A 23,074-nucleotide genomic window follows, 5' to 3' on the forward strand; every position below is an offset into this window, starting at 1 on the left:
CACAAATACCAACATGTATAGCAGTTGATTTATCAGCCATTTGCAAATATATTTCAGTAGGTGTCAACTTATTCAATTCAAGTGTATGATATAACGAGAGAGGCATAACACTAACACTGACTCCAAGATCACATAAAGCAGTTCTAACATAATTTCTTTTAATGGAGCATGGTATAGTTGGAACACACAGATCTCCAAGTTTCTTTGATATTCCACCCTTAAAAGTGTAATTAGCAAGCGTGGTGGAAATTTCAGCTTCCGGTATCTTTCTTTTATTTGTAATGATATCCTTCATATACTTAGCATAAGGATTTACTTTCAACATATCAGTTAAGCGCATACGTAAGAAAATAGGTCTAATCATTTCAGCAAAGGCTCAAAATCCTCATCATCCTTTGACTTGGATGGTTTAGGAGGAAAGGGCATGGGTTTCTGAACCCATGGTTCTCTTTCTTTACCGTGCTTCCTAGCAACAAAATCTCTCTTATCATAACATCGATTCTTTGATTGTAGGTTATCAAGATCAACAACAGGTTCAATCTCTACATCATTGTTTTTGCTAGGTTGAGCATCAACATGAACATCATCATTAACATTATCACTAGGTTCATGTTCATCACCTGATTGAGTTTCAGCATCAGAAATAGAAATATCATTGGGATTCTCAGGTGTGTCTACGACAGGTTCACTAGAAGCATGCAAAGTTCTATCGTTTTTCTTTTTCTTCTTCTTAGAAGAACTAGGTGCCTCTAAATTATTTCTCTGAGAATCTTGCTCGATTCTCTAGGGTGGCCTTCAGGATACAAAGGTTCCTGAGTCATTCTACTTGTTCTAGTAGCCACTCTAACATCAAAGTCATTTTTATTATTTAATTCCTCAAGCAAATCATTTTGAGCTTTAAGTACTTGCTCAGCTTGAGTAGCAACCATAGAAGCATATTTGCTAACGCAGTGAAGTTCATCTTTAACTCTAGCCAGATTATCACTTACGCGTCCTATCTCGAAAGCATTATTCTTTAACTCTCTACCAACATAAGCATTAAAAGTTTCTTGTCTAGCCATAAAGTCATCAAATTCATCTAAGCATGGGCTATGAAATTTAGTAGAGGGTATTTCAAATTTATCATATCTATAAAGAGAATTTACCTTTACTACCTGTGTCGGGTTATCAAGACAATGTGGTTCTTCAGGCGGTAAATTAAGACCATGTATTTCTTCGATAGGTGGTAAATTCCTAACATCTTCAGCTTTAATACCTTTTTCTTTCATTGATTTCTTTGCCTCTTGCATATCTTCAGGACTGAGAAATAAAACACATCTCTTCTTCGGAGTGGGTTTAGGAATTGGCTCAGGAGTTGGCTCAATTGGTTCAGGAATTGCCTCTGGAACTGGCTCGGGAAGAGTCCAATTATTTTCATTAGTCCACATATTATTCTATAATATTTCAGCTTCGTCGACTGTTCTTTCCCTGAAAACACAACCATCACAACTATCCAAGTAATCCTTGGAAGCATCAGTTAGTCCATTATAAAAGATATCAAGTATTTCATTTTTCTTAAGAGGATGATCAGTCAAAGCATTAAGTAACCGGAGAAGCCTCCCCCAAGCTTGTGGGAGACTCTCTTCTTTGGTTTGCACAAAATTATATATTTCCCGCAAGGCAGCTTGTTTCTTATGAGCAGGGAAATATTTAGCAGAGAAGTAATAAATCATATCCCGGGGACTACGCACACAACCAGGAGCAAGAGAATTATACCAAGTCTTAGCATCATCCTTTAATGAGAACGGAAATATCTTAAGGATATATAAATAGCGAGACTTCTCATCATTAGTAAATAGGGTAGCTATATCATTCAACTTGGTAAGGTGTGCCACAACAGTTTCAGATTCAAGGCCATAAAAAGGATCAGATTCAACTAAAGTAATAATCTCAGGATCAACAGAGAATTCATAATCCTTATCAGTAACACAGATAGGTGAAGTATCAAAAGCAGGATCTGGTTTCATTCTAGCATTAAGAGACTGCTGCTTCCATTTAGCTAATAATTTGTTAAGATCATTTCTATCATTGCAAGCAAAAATTTCCTTAGCAACTTCTTCATTCATAACATAACCCTTAGGAACAACAGGTAATACACAATCACTGGGGGAACCTTCATCATCACTCTCATCAATAATAGGTTCTTCAATATTTTCATTCCCCCTAACTCTAGCAAGTTGTTCATCAAGAAATTCACCTAATGGCAAAGTAGTATCACACGCAGAAGTAGTTTCATCATGCATAGCAGAAGTGGCATCATCAATAACATGCAACATATCAGAATTCATAGCAGTAGCAGGTTTAGGTGTCGCAAGCCTACTAATAACGGAAGGAGAATCTAGTGCAGAGCTAGATGGTAGTTCCGTACCTCCCCTCGTAGTTGAGGGAAAAATCTTGGTCTTAGCGTCTTTAAAGTTCTTCATAGTGATCAACAGATATAAATCCCAAGGGACTCAGAGAATAGAGCTATGCTCCCCGACAACGGCGCCATAAATTAGTCTTGATAACCCACAAGTATAGGAGACCGCAACAACTTTTGAGGGTAAAGTATTCAACCCAAATTTATTGATTCGACACAAGGGGAGCCAAAGAATATTCTTGAGTATTAGCAGTTGAGTTGTCAATTCAACCACACCTAGATAACTTAGTATCTGCAGCAAAGTGTTTAGTAGCAAAAGTGGTATGATAATAATAGTAACGGTAGCAAAAGTAAAGATAAATGTTTTTTGGTTTTTGTAGTAGTTGTAACAGTAGCAACGGAAAAGTAAATAAGCGAAGAACAATATATGAAAAGCTTGTAGGCAATGGATCAGTGATGGATAATTATGTCGGATGCGATTCCTCATGCAATAGTTATAACATAGGGTGATATAGAACTAGCTCCAATTCATCAATGTAATGTAGGCATGTATTTCGTAAATAGTCATACGTGCTTATGGAAAAGAACTTGCATGACATCTTTTGTCCTACCCTCCCGTTGCAGCGGGGTCCTTACGGAAACTAAGGGATATTAAGGCCTGCTTTTAATAGAGAACTAGAACAAAGCATTAGCACATAGTGAATACATGAACTCCTCAAACTACGGTCATCACCGAGAAGTATCCTGATTATTGTCACTTCGGGGTTGTCGGATCATAACACATAATAGGTGACTATAGACTTGCAAGATAGGATCAAGAACACACATATATTCATGAAAACATAATAGGTTCAGATCTAAAATCATGGCACTCGGGCCCTAGTGACAAGCATTAAGCATAGCAAAGTCATAGCAACATCAATCTCAGAACATAGTGGATACTAGGGATCAAACCCTAACAAAACTAACTTGATTAGATGGTAAATCTCATCCAACCCATCACCGTCCAGCAAGCCTGCGATGGAATTACTCACGCACAGCCACTACTAGGGAAAACCTTATACACAGAACTTTAGCAGTAGCGTGGGTCAAAGAAGCACGCTGGTGCTAAATAGCAGCAGCGTGCCTGCCAAAACCGCGCTGCAGATAGTGTAGTAGCAGTAGCGCGTCTCGGTGAATACACGTTACTACTAAAATTCTCACGGCTTAGCCGATATGGTACACATAGTAGTAGCGATCTATATGGAACCGCGCTACTGCTACTTTCTTTGTAGCAGCGCGTTTTGCTCTAAACTCGCTACTACTAAAGGATATAAAATTAAATGAAAAGCAAATAGAAAGGTAATTGAAAATGAAAGAAATAGAAGAAGGTGAAAGGAAAAAATAAAATGTGAAGAAAAATAAATGAAAAAGGGAAAAAGGAGAAAGTAGTAGCAGTAGCGCGTATCCCAGAACGCGCTGTAGCTAACGTAGCAGCAGCGCGCTTTCAGGAAAGAGCTACTCCTACTTCTGACTTAACCACCGCATTCGTCCTTCCCCGCGGCCACTTCCCCCAAATCGAACTCCTCCGCTCTCGCCGCCGCCGTCGCCCGTCGGTCGCCGCGCGCTCTCTGCACACCCTCTACACCGCACCGACCCCGGATTCAACGCCGCCCCCGCCCCCGACCTCAACGCCGCCCCGGACGCCGCCCTCGACCTCAACGCCGCCCCGGACGCCACCCCGCCCCAAGCCCGACCTCGACGCCGCCTGCCCCTCTCTCGCCGCAGGCACCCGATCGAGGTAAGCACGCCTGCTCCTCCCCCTCCCCTACCTCTGCCTAGATAGGGTTCTTCAAATTTTAGTTGCATCAAATAGTTAGGGTTCATCTATGGGTGGAAATGAATTGGATACAGATGCGGCTGGGATTTTTTCTTAGGTGATGTTTTATTAGATGATGAATAAACACTAGTGTAATGCATAATAAAACGAGTAAAATTTGACCTTCTTCTATTTAGTTAGTAAGAACTAGTTAGTAAGAACTAGGTACTAATTAGGTGATTTTTTAGTTAAAGCAATTTTTCCCGCCTCGACGTGGACGATGCCTATCCCGCATCCTCGTCGTCGAGTCTGCGGAGGACGACACCTGCTTGACCAGATCGGCCATGTCCAGGACTGGGCTCCGCCGGGGTGGTACTGGGAGGCACTACCTACCGGGGGGCGCAGGTTGGTGAGGAGCCAGCCTGTCATTGACCCGAACCTTCTTTGGTGGCGGTCGCGTGGGCCAGTGATGATCCAGAGGCTCGAGGACTCCGCGGAGGTGGTGCGCACTGTGTCAGTGAGGAGGACGCGCACGTCCGTCGCTACTTGTTTGCGTTGGAGCACAAGTCGTTCTCCAATACCTGGAAGGTTCTCCGGGGATCTCACTGGAGCTATTATCCCGTGATGGTGCCTTCTCTGTGGGTGTCCACCACCCGCGCCGATACCCGTCGTGTTCTAGAGTTTTAGTTGTATTACTGATGTTATATGTATGACACTATTCGTGATGTATTAGTGATAATATTCGACGATGTACTGACGCATGAGATGATTTACTTTTGCTTATTGAATGCATGCTAATTTGAGTCCTATAAGATATTTTGAAATGTATATCTTGTGTTGCTCAATATCCAAGTGGCCGGTCATGTTTGCAGGTTACACCTTCGAGTGGCCTATGTTTTGCCGGAGTGTTGATTCATTTCCGTTCCGGCAAATTTCAGGCGCTCGATATGTCCTATTTTAGCAAAGTTCATGCCGGATTTTTCCGTGAATTTTGGCATGACTTGTGCTAGAATATGTAGGAAATATCGAGTGCCCCGGATTTGTGTGTTGAGTATCTTGGTAGTTGTCTTCGATCAATTTTCAATTAATGTTTTAACTATGAACATAGGAAATGTCTGACGACGAGAAGGATTTCGGTATTTGCAAATACTGCGAAGACGAGCGCGGCCTGTGCGACGGAATCTTCCTAGATGATGATAGGTGCTTCAGCATCAAGCTGGACGAGAACTTTGAAGTGGATACAGTAAGTCACAACGACAAGTCTTTTTTCGTAATTAAGCATGACATCTGCTTCATTTGCTTCAACTTATTTTTTTATTATTCTACTAGCATATCCCCTGCCATGCAAGAGTTTTTGTATTGGATAAGATAGGTTTCAGTCATAGTATGGAGGAAAAGAAAGTTTACTTGAAGACCGAACATGGTTATATTTTCCATGCAAAGTTATACAATTCAGACGACTACACCTATTTTGGATGCAAAACATGGCGAGCACTATGCAAGACTTATGCATTTGAGCCTGATATGGTTATCACCTTTGATATTCGTCCGGAAGATGATACTGAAGGTAATACCGACATCTGGGTCGATGTGCAAATGCCTCAAGTTATACCATTATGTAAGTTTCTCAACCATATTTATGTCTTTGATATTGTTTATTCAAAAATAGTTGACAACTAATTTGTATTGTCAGCTTATTTCCGTGCAAGAAAACATGTCCAATGCTTGGTAGACAGGACCGTATACTGTCCTGGGGCTGAACTCAACTCCGAGGAGCTCAGTCATTATGTTTCATGGCTTGAGGATCTTGATACTGTCAAGACAAATTTTCTTCCTGCATTTAGAAATGTTAGTACTGAAAATGTGCGACCAATAGTGTTCGTAATGAACTACGGTCACATCTATTTAGGAAGGATGGTAAGATTTTTACTCTTTGTCATCGGTGCATCTTTTCCATACATTATTTTTGAAGCTAAACTTCATTGCTAAGTATGTTATCGTACGATGTTCTTCAACAGGGACTCCCGATGAATGTTGTGCCTTATGGGATCGAGACTAAAGGTACCATGAGTATTATCAGCTTACGGACAAGATATCCTACAGATTACTTTAGTGCATTCAAGATTAGCGACGGATGCTTAATAGTGCAAGACTGGACCAAATATGTGATGGGGGAGCGCAGAGAAGTACTAGGGGGCAGCAAACAGATGCGCTACCCATGATTAGGAGACAGGTTCATCTGCATGCTCCAGTTTGATCGAGGAGGAGAGCTATATATGTTTTATGTTATTTTACCTAAGAGAGAGCAGCAGGAGTGATTAGCTAGCTAGAAATGAGTTTGAGGATGATGATGTGCTACACTATTACTATGATGATAAAATAGCTAGTGTTGGTGGTAATGACTATGATGATTATTATTAGCTAGTGTTAGTGCTGATTAAATAAATATTGTTGGTGGTAATGACTATGATGATGATTAAATAGCTTGTGCTGGCGGATTAGATTCAAGTGGAGGCAACATGTGGTGCACATCGAAAGTACTACTAGTCCAAACTAGATCAAGTTTGGATTAGTAGTATACTTTTGACATGCACCACATATTGCCTCCACTTGAACCTAATCCACCTTCATTTAATACACTGTTATGGACATAATGATGTAAACCTCATAATAGCTGGTATTGTACCAATATTTGTATGATGGCGCATAAATACACTAAAAATAAAAAATAAAAAATAAAATACTAGTAGCGATGGAAAGAAAACACGCTGCAAGTAGATACCTTAGCAGTAGCGTGGTACTGAACAAACGCTGCAGCTATTTGTCCTAGCAGTAGCGCGTGCTGGCACGTGTTACTGCTAAGAAATAGTTGTAGCGCCTTATTAGTAGTGCGGCCACCCGCGCTACTAGTGGGAACAAAACACGCGCTACTGCTAGGGTTTTCCCTAGTAGTGAGCGGTGAGCATCATGAAATTGGTGATGGAGGATGGTTGATGATGACGACGGCGAGGAATCCCCCTCCCCGGAGCCCCAAATGGACTCCAGATCAGCCCTCCCGAGAGAGATTAGGGCTTGGCGTGGCTCCGTGTCGTAAAACGCGATGAAACTTTCTCCTTGATTTTTTTTCTTCCCGAACGTGAATATATGGAGTTGGAGTTGAGGTCGGTGGTGGTCTAGGGGGCCCACGAGATAGGAGGCCACACCCTATAGGGGGGGCGCGCCCCTTCTCGTGGACAGGCCCTGGGCCCCCTGGCATTAATTCTTTCGCCAAAAATTCTTATTTATTCCAAAAAGTGCCTCCGTGGATTTCCAGGACATTTCGAGAACTTTTCTTTTCTACACATAAAACAACATCATGGTAGTTCTGCTGAAAACAACATCAGTCCGGGTTAGTTTCATTCAAATCATGCAAGTTAGAGTCCAAAACAAGGGCAAAAGTGTTTGGAAAAGTCCAACGTATCACCCATTCAAAATCTTCACTGTGTCCTTGTCAGTTGAAGAATTTGCGAACAAAACTTTAAAAATATTCTTATCTGAATTTTCGGCTTTTAGCGCTCAAACCGTTCCCGCATCCCACGATAAGATTAAAATAGTCACCCACGACCTAATGCGATCTCCACTTCACAGTACGTGGGTGACACATGTCGCTAGGATGAGAAGGGTCAGGGGCACGTTTGTCCATTTTCCTTGGACGAACAGTTTTTCACCTCGGCTATAAATACCCCTCGCCCTCCTCAGACCTCATTTACTCCGCTTGATCTCACTCCCCTCGCTCGAGCTCTCTAACCTAGCATCGCCGCTACCTTCCATCATCACCGGTGAGGATGAGCTACACTGTCTCGACCTCTTCGCCGTCGTACTTGCGCCGGCCACATAAATCTTCAGTCTACCGCCGCCGTAGTTGTCTTCCGCCATCAAGTTAGGGCGTGGAAGATCTGAACGAATGAGCTTCTCAACTTCTACTCTTAGTTCGTCGTGTTCTTCATCAAGGGTAAATAAAATCTATTTTTACTGCCCTTGTTGACTCTGATGATTTCCACAAAATCTTCAAAAGGTGTTTATTCTTCAACTTTCATGTCCTTAAACACCAACTTGCATCTGTTCTTGATTTATTTCTCTAAGCAACATTTTTCCTCAAGATTCCTCAATTGTGTGGATTTTCGATCTATACAACTTTGGAACCTAAGTCAAGAACGCTTAGTGAAATTCCTCAATACACCCCTGGTTAAATTCCCCAAACTTGATTCTTTTGAAAAACTTCTGAGAACGCATCTGACCTTTCCAAATTCTTCGCACCTATACTATGTTCACAGGTACACATGTCCGCTGCTGAATCTTTACGTTCTCATCAACTTAACTCATTTGCAGCTTTCCTTGAAGACAAATTGCATACTTCATTAGAAAATTCGATTGTTCAAAATCCTCACTACAAAAAAGACACATCCGTGACAATTTGGGTCGAATGAATTTTTTTCCTGTCATACTTATGACACTTCTATGACGACAATTGTGACAAAACCCGGTATCATCATAGATGTGATGGGATCCTACTTCTATGACAAAAAATCATGACAAAAAATGGGCTTTTCGTCCTGGGCGGGCCGGGGACGCAACTGCATTACATTCTTTGGGCCGTCCATGACGGAAAAAACCGTGGTAGAAGCGAGGGCGAAGAAAATTTCGGCGAGTTCCCGATTATGGTGGGAGGTTGGGGGCCGAGCGATGCGCGTTTCTCTCGTACACATACGCGCGTGTGTGCGAGGTGAAAGTCCAACTATCCCTCGGTGGTTTTGGTAATTCCTAACAACATATATCTCATTGAGCTAATGCTATTTCAAGATAAGTATTTCAGGAAAGCTCAATTATTGGCATGGTATGGATGAGAAATGTGGATCCCTCAAAATGCTAAGGACTAAAGGATTGGCTCAAGCTCAAAGCTCAAGACTCTACATTTTCTATTTTACTGATCCAAGATCACATTGAGTCTATAGGAAAAGCCAATACTATCAAGGTGGGATGAGGTGTTGCTTAATGGCTTTCTTGCTCAAAATGCTTAGTGATATGCTCCAAAGCCCTCAACTACTTTCTCACATCCACATATGACCCAAACCAAAAGTCAAACTCGGCCCCACCGATTCTTTCTATCCGACGCCACCGAGTTCAGATGTCATAGCCACTGCCACAAACCCTAGTCTTTTCGGTCTCACCGATAGGGATCTCAGTCTCACCGAGATGTGATTGTAATCTCTCTGCTTCCCTTCATAATGTTTCGGTCCAACTGAGGTGAGCGAACGGTCCCATCGAGATTGCAATGCAAACTCTCTATTTCCCTTTCGTAATGTTTCAGTCTCATCGAGATGAGCGAATTGGTCCCACCGAGTTTGCCTGACCAACTCTCTGGTTAGCTATATATACCCCTCCACCCACTCTTCATTCGTAAGTTGCATGTAACGGTTCGATTTTGTGTGGAGGCTATATATACCCCTCCACCCACTCTTCATTCGTGGAGAGAGCCATCAGAACATGCCTACACTTCCAACAGACATTTCTGAGAGAGAACCACCTACACTTGTGTAGAGGTCAAGATATTCCATTCCTACCATATGAATCTTGATCTCTAGCCTTCCCCAAGTTACTTTCCACTGAAGTCTTCTTTCCACCAAATCCAAATCCTGTGAGAGAGAGTTGAGTGTTGGGGACACTATCATTTGAAGCACAAGAGCAAGGAGTTCATCATCAACACACCATTTGTTACTTCTTGGAGAGTGGTGTCTCCTAGATTGGCTAGGCGTCACTTGGGAGCCTCCGACAAGATTGTGGAGTTGAACCAAGGAGTTTGTAAGGGCAAGGAGATCGCCTACTTCATGAAGATCTACCCTAGTGAGGCAAGTCCTTCGTGGGAGACGGCCATGGTGGGATAGACAAGGTTGCTTCTTCGTGGACCCTTCGTGGGTGGAGCCCTCCGTGGACTCACGCAGCCGTTACCCTTCGTGGGTTGAAGTCTCCATCAACGTGGATGTACGATAGCACCACCCATCAGAACCACGACAAAAACATCCGCGTCTCCAATTGCGTTTGCCTTCTCAAACTCCTCCCCTTTACCTTCATATGCAATTGTTTTACATTCCGCTGCTATACTCTTAGAATTGCATGTGTAGGTTGATTGCTTGACTTGTGCTAAGTTGCTAAAATCTGCCAAGAACTAAAATTGGGAAAAGGCTAGATTTTTATTTGGTCAAGTAGTCTAATCACCCTCCCTCTAGACATACTTTCGATCCTACAAGTGGTATTAGAGCCAGGTTTCCATTTGCTTTGATTTCCTAGCTTTTGGTAGTCATAGCCTTGGTTTCACAACCTAGGAGAGTATGGCGTCTAGCGAGGGAAATTACCACCGTAGAGGTCCTTACTTTGATGGTACTAATTTTGCTAGTTGGAAGCATAAGATGAAAATGCATATTCTTGGACATAACCCCACTGTTTGGGCTATTGTGTGTATTGGCTTGCAAGGTGAATTCTTTGATGGGAGGGAACCGAACCGTGAAGCTACCGCGGAAGAGTTGAATATGCTGCAATAAAATGCTCAAGCTTGTGATATCCTCTTCAACAGATTGTGCCCCGAAGAATTCAACAAAATCAGCCGTCTTGAGAATGCAAAGGAAATTTGGGATACTTTGATTGATATGCACGAAGTTACCGAATTCGTCAAGGAATCCAAATTGGATGTGCTTCAAAGTCAACTTGACAAGTTCAAAATGAAGGATGGTGAAGGTGTCGCTGAAATGTATTCTAGGCTTGCTCTTATCACAAATGAGATTGCCGACTTAGGAAGTTAAGAGATGATCGACAAATTCATCATCAAGAAGATCCTAAGAGCTTTGGATGGAAAATATGATACCGTGTGCACATTGATCCAAATGATGCCCAATTACAAAGATCTCAAGCCAACGAAAGTCATTGGAAGAATTGTTGCTCATGAGATGTCACTTAAGGATAAGGAGGAGCTCCACAACAGGTCAAGTGGTGCTTACAAAGCCTCATGTGAAGCTCCCACATCATCAAGTGAGAAACAAACCTTCAATGAAGAATTGAGCCTAATGGTGAAGAACTTCAACAAGTTCTACAAGAGTAGGAGCAAGAAAAGAAGTTCCAAGTCAAGATTCTACAATGACAAAAGATCTTCTAGTCGTGAGCGTAATTGCTACAATTGTGGAAGACCCGGACACTATTCCAATGAGTGTACGACTCCCTACAAAAGAAGAGAAGACTCTCCAAAAATAAGAAGTAGGAGAGAAGAATCACCATCAAGAGAAAGAAGGAATAGAGATGATCGTTATGAACGAAGAACATCCCGGAGAAGCAAGGATTCGGAAAGGAAGGACAAGTGTCGGTGTCAAAACCCGCGGATCTCGGGTAGGGGGTCCCAAACTGTGCGTCTAGGCGGATGGTAAAAGGAGACAAGGGACACGATGTTTTTACCCAGGTTCGGGCCCTCTCGGTGGAGGTAAAACCCTACTCCTGCTTGATTAATATTGATGATATGGGTAGTACAAGAGTTGATCTACCACGAGATCAGAGAGGCTAAACCCTAGAAGCTAGCCTATGGTATGATTGTTGTTCGTCCTACGGACTAAAACTCTCCGGTTTATATAGACACCGGAGAGGGCTAGGGTTACACAGAGTCGGTTACAATGGGAGGAGATCTTCATATCATATCGCCAAGCTTGCCTTCCACGCCAAGGAAAGTCCTATCCGGACACGGGACGAAGTCTTCAATCTTGTATCTTCATAGTCCGGGAGTCCGACCAAAGGTCATAGTCCGGCAATCCGGACACCCCCTAATCCAGGACTCCCTCAGTAGCCCCTGAACCAGGCTTCAATGATGACGAGTCCGACGCGCAAATTGTCTTCGGCATTGCAAGGCGGGTTCCTCCTCCGAATACTTCATAGAAGATGTTGAACACAAGGATAGTGTCCGGCTCTGCAAAATAAGTTCCACATACCACCGTAGAGAGAATAATATATGCACAAATCTAATCTGCTGATGTATTCCGCAGCGTGACATCATGCCACGCCCAAGTCTTTATTCCAATCATTTTACTGTTCCACCTCAGTGCGTTTAGCGAGGCGGTTTCCTTGGCACGTCTTGTCAAAGCAGAGATTTAGTCCCCTTATTTCGGGATTCTCATCAATACGGGTGTGGGTAACCCAACCGCGCCATTAACCGCGGCGCTTGGGAGATAAGCGAGTTTTATTAGGCTGGTGGGGACTTGTAGTTTCGGCCGCCCATATAAGGGGATAAGGATCTACCCTTTCCATTTACGCCTTCTTCCTCCTTTGCTTATCCATCCCCGCGCACTCTAGCTCCTACGCCCAAGCCCGCACTTCCCAATCATGTCCGGAGCGGGAGGTAGATGGATGGCCTCCTCCGTCACGGAGGGGCAAATCAAAAAGTTGAGGAAGGCCGGATACTTGTCTGACGACATCGCGCACCGGCTTCCAGATGAGGGGCAACTCATCCCCACCCCTAGGCCCCATGAGAGGGTTGTATTTCTCCCCCATTTCCTCCGCGGACTGGGCTTTCCTCTTCACCCGTTCGTCCGGGGGCTCATGTTCTACTATGGCCTGGACTTCCATGATCTGGCCCCGAACTTCATCCTCAACATCTCGGCGTTTATCGTCGTGTGCGAGGCCTTCCTCTGCATCCAGCCCCACTTCGGCTTATGGCTGAAGACTTTTAATGTCAAGCCGAAGGTAGTGGGCGGCCGCCAAGCGGAGTGCGGAGGTGCCATGGTGGGCCGGATGGCCAACGTCCTATGGCTCGAGGGCTCCTTTGTGGAGACAATAAAAGGGTGGCAATCGGGGTGGTTCTACATCACCGAGCCGCGCGACCCCAAATGGGCGGCGACCCCCAAATTCCGATCTGGCTTCCCCACACGGCTCACTTCCTGGAAAGAGACGGGCCTAACATGGGGAGATTCGGAAGAGTTGACCAGACTTCAAACCTGCGTCCAAAAGCTGGTGAACAAGAATCTCAAGCTCGTCAACGTAGTCCAGGTCATGCTTATCCGCCGGATCCTCCCATGCCAACAACGGGCCTTCAAATTGTGGGAGTTTGATCCGGCACAACACCAAACCTTGAGCAAGCTCTTCGACACTACGTACGAAGATGCCTGGAAGGTGTTGCTTAAGGGCGTCGAGGCCCCCGCATCCGCTACCGAAGACCGTGGATTCAGCTCGCGGCGCCAGGCCAGCGAGGTAAGCTATTCTACCCTTTACGGGACTCTTGTTTTTCATAGTCTGACTCTATGCGGGATATAAACTCCCTTACCTTTGACAGGACTGGCTAAAGAAGTCCGGGCAGGTTAACTGTCCGGCTCCCTTACCAGAAGACCCAGCGGACGCCCGATTGACGGGGCTGCTGGTTCCGGCACCCCACGTGGTGCCGGAGAAGAAGGCCAAGAAGAAGGCCATGGGGACTTGAAAGAGTTCCCAACACCTGGTGGTGTCGGATTCATCGCCTGACAACCCCGAAGCACCCTCCGCCTCTGAGGACGAGGAGGAGGAAGAAGGAGAAGCCTCTCCCCCTCCAGCGGGGGGAGGAAAGAAAAGGAAGGCCGCCCCAACTGGGGAGGCCGGAGGGCCCAAGAAGCTGAAGACCCTTCTACCGGACTACGCCTCCGATGCCAAAGACGGCGGGGAGGAATGGCCATCCAGGGTCAAGCCCCTCGCAAAATCGTAAGTGTCCGGATACCAGAATAAATTATGGCGCTCCTCTATTATTCGGTATTTTCTGACGCCGAATTCAATCATGCAGTCCGCCCAAGGCTCAACTCGGTGATTCGTCGAGCGGCTCCCTGGATTCGTCGGATGTGAATAGTGCTTCACTTCCGACGGCTTCCTCCCCGCTCCCTGCGGACGACGCCGAGGTGGAGTCCAAAAAGGGACTAAACCAGGAGGAGGTGGTCCTGGAGGCACCGCAAGGCGACCTCCCGGACTCCAGACCCGAAGGGGGTAAAGCCCCAGAGGGATCTAAGTCCGGCCCTGGGCCGGACACTGCTTCGGAACCATCAACGGTTCCAGAGACCGGTAGGCGGCACCTTCACAAGAAGGGCACGCCTATGACGCCGGCGGCCTCTGTCCAACCGGAGGCATCGGATGATTTGCTGGAGGCGCTTAACGGCGCCTCCATTGACGAGGAACACCGCACTGTTATGAGTGCGGTGATCCAGAGGGTTCAGTCCACCAAGAGCGGGCTGACAGAAGCCTGTACAAGCCTGTTAACAGGCTTTGAGGTATGTATTCAAAACATAAAAATGTTACTGCATAGACAGTAGCCCCTGATGCTCAGTTTGGTGTTCGGAAAGAAAAGCCAAGCTGAGGAGCTAAAAGATATTACGCAGGAGTCTAACATAAATATGTCAATATGGGAATGCAGGCTACGCTGCTAACCTCTGCCGCACTGACTGCGGAGGTCAATGCATTGAAGGAGAGTCTCGAGCGGTCCGAGAACGAGCTCGGCCGTGCAAAGAAGCAGCTCGAGGACAAGGACGGTATGTAATACCGTATGTAAATGTATATAGAAATACCTGGTTGTAAAAAATGATAGGACCAACGCGAATGTTGTAGGGGCCACGACCGAGGTGGCGACCCTGAAGGAAGCGGTGTCCAAGGCCGAAAACAGTGCGGCCTTGGAGCACACCGAGCGAGAGAAGTAGGAGGCGCGGGTGGCGGAGGTGCGGCAAGAGCTCCAGGCTCTCGTGGAAAAACACGAGAGTTTGGAGCGTGACTCGAAGACTCGAGAGTCCGAGCTCGCCTTGGCTCTTGAGAGTGCCAAAACCACTAAGGCCGAAGCCCAGAAGGCCCTCCAGGAGATCGAGGTGATAAAGAAAATAGCGGCGGGTAAGGCATTCTTTATGCAAAGCAAGCATTTAAAAGTGAATTATCTGTTACTTACCCGAATCCGGAGCTCTCCAGGAGCGTTCGCCGATCTGCCTTGTAGTGTGTCTGATGCTGCCACATTCTACCGAGCCGAGGAGGGGAGCTCGATAGAAAAGGTGTTCTGGTCTCAATATGCTGAGGCCGGACATCCGGTGCCCCTGAGCGACCAGCTGAAGCAGCTAGTCGAGCTCCACAAGGTGGCCGAACAGGCCATGAAGGGCCTCATAGTTCGGCTGTGGCCTAGAGAAGCCATGCCTGGGAGTTACTTTGGTCTGGTGCGGCGGCTGGAGGACGCTTGTCCATGGATGGAAGTCATCAAGCGCTCTGTCTGTATTGAGGGTGCCCGCCGGGCCCTCGCCCGTGCTAAAGTGCACTGGGGCAAGCTGGACGCTGAGAAGCTATTGACGGACGCGCCACCGCCGGGCAAGGAGTATCACACACCCGAGATGTATTATAAGGGTGTCCTGAAGGGTGCCCGCCTTATAGCGGGTGAATGCTCCAAAGATGTAATTTTTGAGTAGACTCGCATCTGTTATCCTGTACGCTGAAAACTTTGTTCATATGCGCTAAGCAACGCTTGTTAATTTAAAATATTACCTTCTGTGCGGCCATTTATTAAATCTGAGAGATGCAAGTCGTCGGCTTCTACCCCCATGCCACGAGTGCTGGGGTGTTCGGGATAAACCTGAGCGCTCTTGTTCCCATTCTTGGGTCCATCTAGGGAGGTGCTCAGCACAACGAACAAGGCCATCGGACTTATAATGCTTTATCACTCTCACTTAGCCATAGAATTCTATAATTTTAAATTTTGGCGAAGCCCCTAGTATTCGGAAGACCGAGTTCGGGGCGCTATCCACGCCTAGGACAGATAAATCCGGCTCCTCGCTCTAAGAAGCATAAGTCTTTAGGGACTCGAAAAACCTCGCGAACAGCGACTGGTCTCTCGCACTATCATGACGGTCAATTTTAGCTTTCTCTACTGAGGTGTCAACTGGGGCACAATCGCAGTAGTTCTCCTAGCGCTACCTTAGCCAACATTGCGGAACGTAAGGTACCAAAACATGGGAGCCGGGTAAACCCAACTATTGACCCAAGACATGATTTGGAGCCGATGTATATAGTGCTATAAGTTCGGGGTGCCGCACTCATGAGAGTGTTCGGTCTTCTCACACCATGTTATGGGGTGTTTAAGCCCCTGGTGTATTGGTCATACCAAAGTGTACGGTTGCATAATGTCATGACTGAACATATTTGTATAAAATAGATGAATACAATAATAGATAAGAGCTATGTATTGTTTATTAAAAAGGGCTGCTATGAAAGCAGAATGATACAAATAGTGCGATAAGCAAGGGATGGGATTATTTGACATGTCCCCCTCCAGGGGCAAGCTGCATGAATTTAAGTAAAACGGGTATTTAGCTCGTTATAGAGACCACCTGGACATTCGACGCGGCTTGTTCTCTCCCTGGCTGTTGCATCGTGTGTTCGGCGAGTGTATTGCTGGACAGGCCTTCCAAATAGTTGGGTCCTGAAAGTATATAAAAAGAAAAGGAAACGGCAGAATAGGGAGCCCCTAAGTGCGGTTGAGCCGCATACTGGGCGTGCCGTAGTTGTGCCCCTCCCCTTATGCCCATGGTATTTTCAAAGTGTAATTATGTATGCGTGGTACCAATATCACCATCTGGCGAGGGCTGGGGTTGGGGCCGCACTGCTATGCTTGCTCGGAATGTGCCAGTCGGCTTTGTTGTAAGTTGCTTCGGGCGCGCTTGACGTTGTCCGGACGTTTAACACCCGGATTGGAGAGTTGCCTTGAGAGACTGCTCTGTACTTCTGCCGCCAGGGCCGCTGTGTGCTCCTCCGTTCGGAGAGAGCGTTCGGTGTTTCCATTTACCGTAATGACTCCGCGAGGACCTGGCATCTTGAGCTTGAGATATGCGTAGTGCGGCACCGCATTGAATTTTGCAAATGCGGTTCGTCCGAGCAGGGCGTGATAGCCACTGCGGAATGGGACTATGTCGAAGATTAACTCTTCACTTCGGAAATTATCCGGGGATCCGAAGACCACTTCGAGTGTAACCGAGCCTGTACAACTGGCTTCTACACCTGGTATGACGCCTGAGGGAGTCCCGGATTAGGGGGTGTCCGGATAGCCAGACTACCATCATCAGCCAAACTATCATCGGCCGGACTATCATCATCGACCGGACTCCAAGACTATGAAGATACAAGATTGAAGACTTCGTCCCGTGTCCGGATGGGACTTTCCTTGGCGTGGAAGGCAAGCTTGGCGATACGGATATGTAGATCTCCTACCATTGTAACCGACTCTATGTAACCCTAGCCCTCTCCGGTGTCTATATAAACCGGATGGCTCTAGTCCGTAGGACAACAACAACAACAACCCTTACAATCATACCATAGGCTAGCTTCTAGGGTTTAGCCTCCTTGATCTCGTGGTAGATCCACTCTTGTAAACATCCACAATATCAATATCAATCAAGCAGGACGTATGGTTTTACCTCCATCAAGAGGGCCCGAACCTGGGTAAAACATCGTGTCCCTTGTCTCCTGTTACCATCCGCCTAGACGCACAGTTCGGGACCCCCTACCCGAGATCCGCCGGTTTTGACACCGACATTGGTGCTTTCATTGAGAGTTCCTCTGTGTCGTCCCTGATAGGATTGATGGCCTCTTCAATCTACAACGACGCAGTCCTGGGTGAGACTTTCCTCCCCGGACAGATCTTCGTATTCGGCGGCGTCGCACTGCGGGCCAACTCACTTGGCCATCTGGAGCAGATCGAAAGCTACGCCCCTGGCCGTCAGGTCAGGTTTGGAAGCCTAAACTTCACGGCCGATATCCGCGGGGACTTGATCTTTGATGGACCTGAGCCACAGCCGAGCGTGCCGCGCTGTCATGATGGGGACGACCTAACTCTATCGCCGGACAGCACCTTGGAGGACGCACATGAATCCGCTCCGACCCATAGCCCAGAGCCGATCGCTCAGATCGACGACGGATTGCTGGACACCGCCTCGGGAGCTGCAACTTCTGCGGCGATGGAGCCGAACACTTACCTTGTCCCGCATAAAGCTCATGACTCCGAGGTGCCGGACTCCCTGCCGGACTCCGAACCTCCTGCGCCCCTGCCAGTCGAATCCGATTGGGCGTCGATCATGGAATTCACCGCTGCAGACACCTTTCAGCACTCACCCTTCGGCAATATCTTAAATTCGCTGAAGCATCTCTCACTATCCGGAGAGCCCTGGCCGAACTACGGCCAGGATGGTCGGGACGCGGACAATGAAGAAATTCAGAGCCCACCCACCACCCACTTCGTAGCCACCGTCGACGATCTAACCGACGTGCTAAACTATGACTCCGAAGACATCAACGGTATGGACGACGATGCCGGAGACGATCAAGAACCAGCGCCTACAGGGCACTGGAAGGCCACCTCTTCACATGACATACATATGGTGGACACCTCAAAGGGAAGCGATAATGAGGAACAATGGGACGTGGCAGAGGATAATCCCGCCGATAAACAACAAAAACAGCGATGTAGACGCCGCCCTAAGTCCCGCCTTGATCAAAGCAGCATTCCTAACGACCCAGCGATAGAGCAGGGCAAACCAGCGGACGACGAACATACAACCAAGCAACTATCCGAACAGGACGAACCGGATAATCAACCCCTTCACGGAGCAACCAACAGTCCGGACACAACACCGGAGCATAAGAACCTACACAAAAGACTCGTCGCCACTGCAAGAAGTTTGAAGAAGGAAAAACGGAAGCTCAAAACAGCGGAAGACATACTCAGAATGAAGTGGAGCAAAGTACTCAAGACCGCAGACAAATATGGCAATGGCCATCAAACAAAGAGCTACCCGAAGCGCAAGTTGCTGCCAGAATTTGACGAGAAAGCCATAGAGCCCTCACAGTCAAAAAATAAAGAGGCCGCCTGGCCGGATAGACGGCCAGATGACAGGCCAAAAGCGACAAGCGGCACCGCATACAAGCCGACTTATGATCCTGGGAAAACGGACAGCCCAACTAGGTCCATCTACGGGCCAAAAAGGAGGGCCCCAGGAAGTAACACAACACGACAAGTGTTCGAAGACAGCGGCACACCCAAATACAGGGGCGCCGCACACCCGCTATGTTTTACCGATGAGGTGCTGGATCATGAATTTCCAGCAGGGTTCAAACCCATAAACATAGAGGCATACGACGGCACAACAGACCCAGGAGTCTGGATAGAAGATTACATACTACACATACACATGGCTAGAGGAGATGATCTCCACGCCATAAAATACCTACCCCTCAAGCTCAAAGGGCCAGCTCGGCATTGGCTCAAAAGCCTCCCAGAAAACACTGTTGGAAGTTGGGAAGAGCTTGAGGACGCGTTCAGAGCAAATTTTCAAGGGACTTATGTTCGCCCTCCGGATGTAGACGATCTGAGTCATATAACCCAACAGCCCGGAGAGTCAGCGCGCAAATTCTGGAACAAGTTCCTTACCAAAAAGAACCAAATAGTCGACTGTCCGGACACGGAAGCCTTAGCAGCTTTTAAACACAACGTTCGAGACGAATGGCTCGCCAGACACCTCGGCCAAGAGAAGCCAAGAACAATGGCCGCGCTAACAAGCCTCATGATGCGCTCTTGCGCAGGAGAAGACAACTGGCTAGCAAGATGCAGCACCAGCGACCCGAGTACATCCGAGATCAGAGATGGAAACGGAAAATCACGGCGAAGCAAAGATCAGCGCCGGAATAAAGAAAAAAGCCCAAAGGGCACAGCGGTCAACGCCGGATTCAAAAGCTTGCGACGAAACAATAAAACACTGCCTCTTAAGGACAACGGCGATGAGCTATCAAATTTAAACAAAATTTTAGATCGGATATGTCAAATCCACAGTACCTCCGGAAGGCCTGCAAACCATACCAACCGAAATTGTTGGGTTTTTCAACAGTCCAGCAGACTCAACGCCGGACACAAGGGGCTCGATGCGCCAAGCGAGGACGATGACGAACCCCACCAGCAGAGCACCGGAAGTCAAAAGACTTTCCCACAAGAAGTCAAAACAGTAAACTCACTTCACGTGATAGTACGGAAAACCAACACGGCACTCGATCCACCCCAGCGGAACACCGAGATTGGATGTAAAAACCAATCACTTTCGACCACCTGGATTAGTCCAGAAGTATCCGGAACGCAGGATAGACTGCCCTGATACTGGATCCCATAATAGACGGACTGCAATTCATGCAGGTTCTGATGGACGGCGGCAATGACTTAAACCTGCTATATCCGGACACAATCCGCAAGTTGGGATAGACCCTACTACAATTCGGCATAGCCGCACTTCCTTCAAAAGAGTGGCGCCAGGCCCTTACGCCAGCTATCAAGCACCACTGGGATGGGAAGCTTTCGTCCGCTTCAATGCAATACCACATTACGCGTCTCTTACGCTTAAAATGCCCGGTCCACATGGCATCATTTCATTAAAAGGTCGCCTGAGACCCCAGACACGGCTGGACGAGTCCGGAAAAAATAAGCTAGGGGCTACCTAGCCGCACACCCCTTCACAAGGGTTTGTACATATAAGCCATAATGAGCTAGCATAGGCTCAACTTTATTAATCTATATTTCAATTTTTTATGCACTTTCTCGCACGATTTCTTTTCAAACTAAGTTCCTCTCTTTTTACAGATGAACAGCGTGCACACTCGTCCAGGATACGGCACAACGGAGACACAGGCGCAGACGTGCAGTGGGGACCCGTTGCAAGGACTCTTTTCAGACTAAGACCCTACGTAAACCTTTTTTACTGTCTCTTGTTGCTATAATCCCCTGGTTTTTCATTATAACCAGAGTGGAGACTGGCGTTTTGGCATCGGCCGCGCCAGAGGAACTTGCCCGTACCTGGACACAAGGGGCTTAGGGCATTGTTTTGCCCGCTATTATAAAGACCGAACACCTTCGGGAGTGTTCGGCGTCTCGAGTTAGGCCTTATATGCATCAGCTCCGAATCATGTCTTTGGTCAAATGTTGGGTTTGCCCGGCTCCTGTGTTTTGCTACCTTACGTTCCGTATCATCGGCTAATGCGGCACTAGGAGAACTACTGCGATTGTGCCCCAGTTCGGCTAGGCGAACACCTCACTAGAGAAAGCCGAAAACTGATTGTCATGATACAGCGAGAGACTGGTCAACCACTCGATCGACCATGGGAATGTTTAGAATTCCTCCTCTTTGACGAAGGGTCGTTTCCCGGTCAGGCACATACGTGCCCCAAATTCGGAGAGCGCGGTGCCCCCAGGGGCTATGTCGTAGCCCCACCCTCGAACTCCATGGCTAAGTGAAAGTGATAAAGCATTATAGTCCGGTTGCCTCGTTTGCTACGCTACCACCTCCTTTACAGGACCGAGACGTCGGATTAAGTGTGAAAACGCGCTATTTTTTGCAAACACCCCCGCACCTTGTGCGTGGGGGCTGAAGCCGACGACTGCCATCTTTTAGGTTATACACACGTATACATGAACGGCCGCATAGGAGATATTCTATTACTTGAACGCACAAGTATAAAAGGCGCTTACATCATAAATATTGTTTTACATCATAAAAACGTTCATTCGAACGTAACATTTTTTGAGCACTGCGACTCTATTACACGAGCACCACGCAGCACTTCGCCAAAATAGTGCTCGGCGGGTAACCGGTTATCATCCGAACCCGGGGTCGCAACAGCGGTGGCATCCATCTCTGTCCAATGTGTCTTTACACGAGCGAGTGCCATCCGTGCACCCTCTATGCAGGCCGACCGCTTCATCGCCTTGATATGTGGCACCGCCCCAAGAAATTGCTGCAATAAGCCAAAGTAACTCTTCGGCTCGGGCCTATCCGCCCGGACATAGGTCACTATATCCTTCATAGCAAGCCCGGACAACCTATTAAGCTCAGCCCACTCGGCCAAACGGTCGGTCAGCGGAAGTGAATGCTCCGGACTATGGAATTGAGACCAAAACAACTCTTCCGTCTTGTGATCCTTCTGGCTTCGAAAATGCACAACGGCATCCGTCGCACTCGCTGCTAAGTCCATATAAGGGTCCTCTGGACCCCACAGTTGGCCCAACTGAGCATACTTTGGTTCCGTGAACCTTCGGCACAGCAGAAAAGGCTTGCCAGTTACAATTTCTCCGGCCTGGCGCATCTCTTCCTTTATAGCCTGCATTGCAGAGCGGGCATCCTTGGCTTCGGCAGTGGCCTTCTCCAGGTCTTCTTGCCCCGCTAGGCGCTCCTTCCCAAGAGCCTCATTGCGGTCGGTAGCATCTTTTAACTTCACTGCAATTTCGGCCATCTCTTCCCCGCTCCGGCAGTGTGCGGCCCTTTCTGTCGCTAACTCCTCGGCCGCCCTCGAGGCTACCGCATTACTCCTTCTGGCCTGCTCCTTGGCTTGAGCAAGTTCGGCCCGAAGACTCTCCACCGCAGCGGCACTATCTGCATTTCACGCACATGTTGTAAGGAGCTGGCTTCGACCCCCTTACCAAGTGACCCAGAAACACTTACCTTGCGACTCATCAAGTCCCTGTTGACCAGCGTGATGTCCGCATCCACAACAGCGAGTCGCCGCTTTAGTTCAGCAACTCCATCAGTCCGGCTGGCCCCCGGACGACCCGCCACCTGCATCGGCACGGCGGAAATTTAAACCTGCGATTTTGATCCTCGGCACGCTGTCGATTTCGACAACCTACCGAGTCTCAGGGGCTACTATCTATACAGGGCGCATTCTATATGCTAAACTGTTAAAAGGTGTGTCATTTTTACGCACCTCAAACCCCGCCAGCAAACTCCTGACGGCATTATGCAACCCGCCTTCGGCGGATGAAACCCTTTCAATCACCATGCTCATCAATGCGTGGTGATCTT

The sequence above is a fragment of the Triticum dicoccoides genome, chromosome 7B (genome assembly GCF_002162155.2).
Source record: "Triticum dicoccoides isolate Atlit2015 ecotype Zavitan chromosome 7B, WEW_v2.0, whole genome shotgun sequence".
NCBI classification, from domain to species: Eukaryota; Viridiplantae; Streptophyta; class Magnoliopsida; order Poales; family Poaceae; genus Triticum; species Triticum dicoccoides.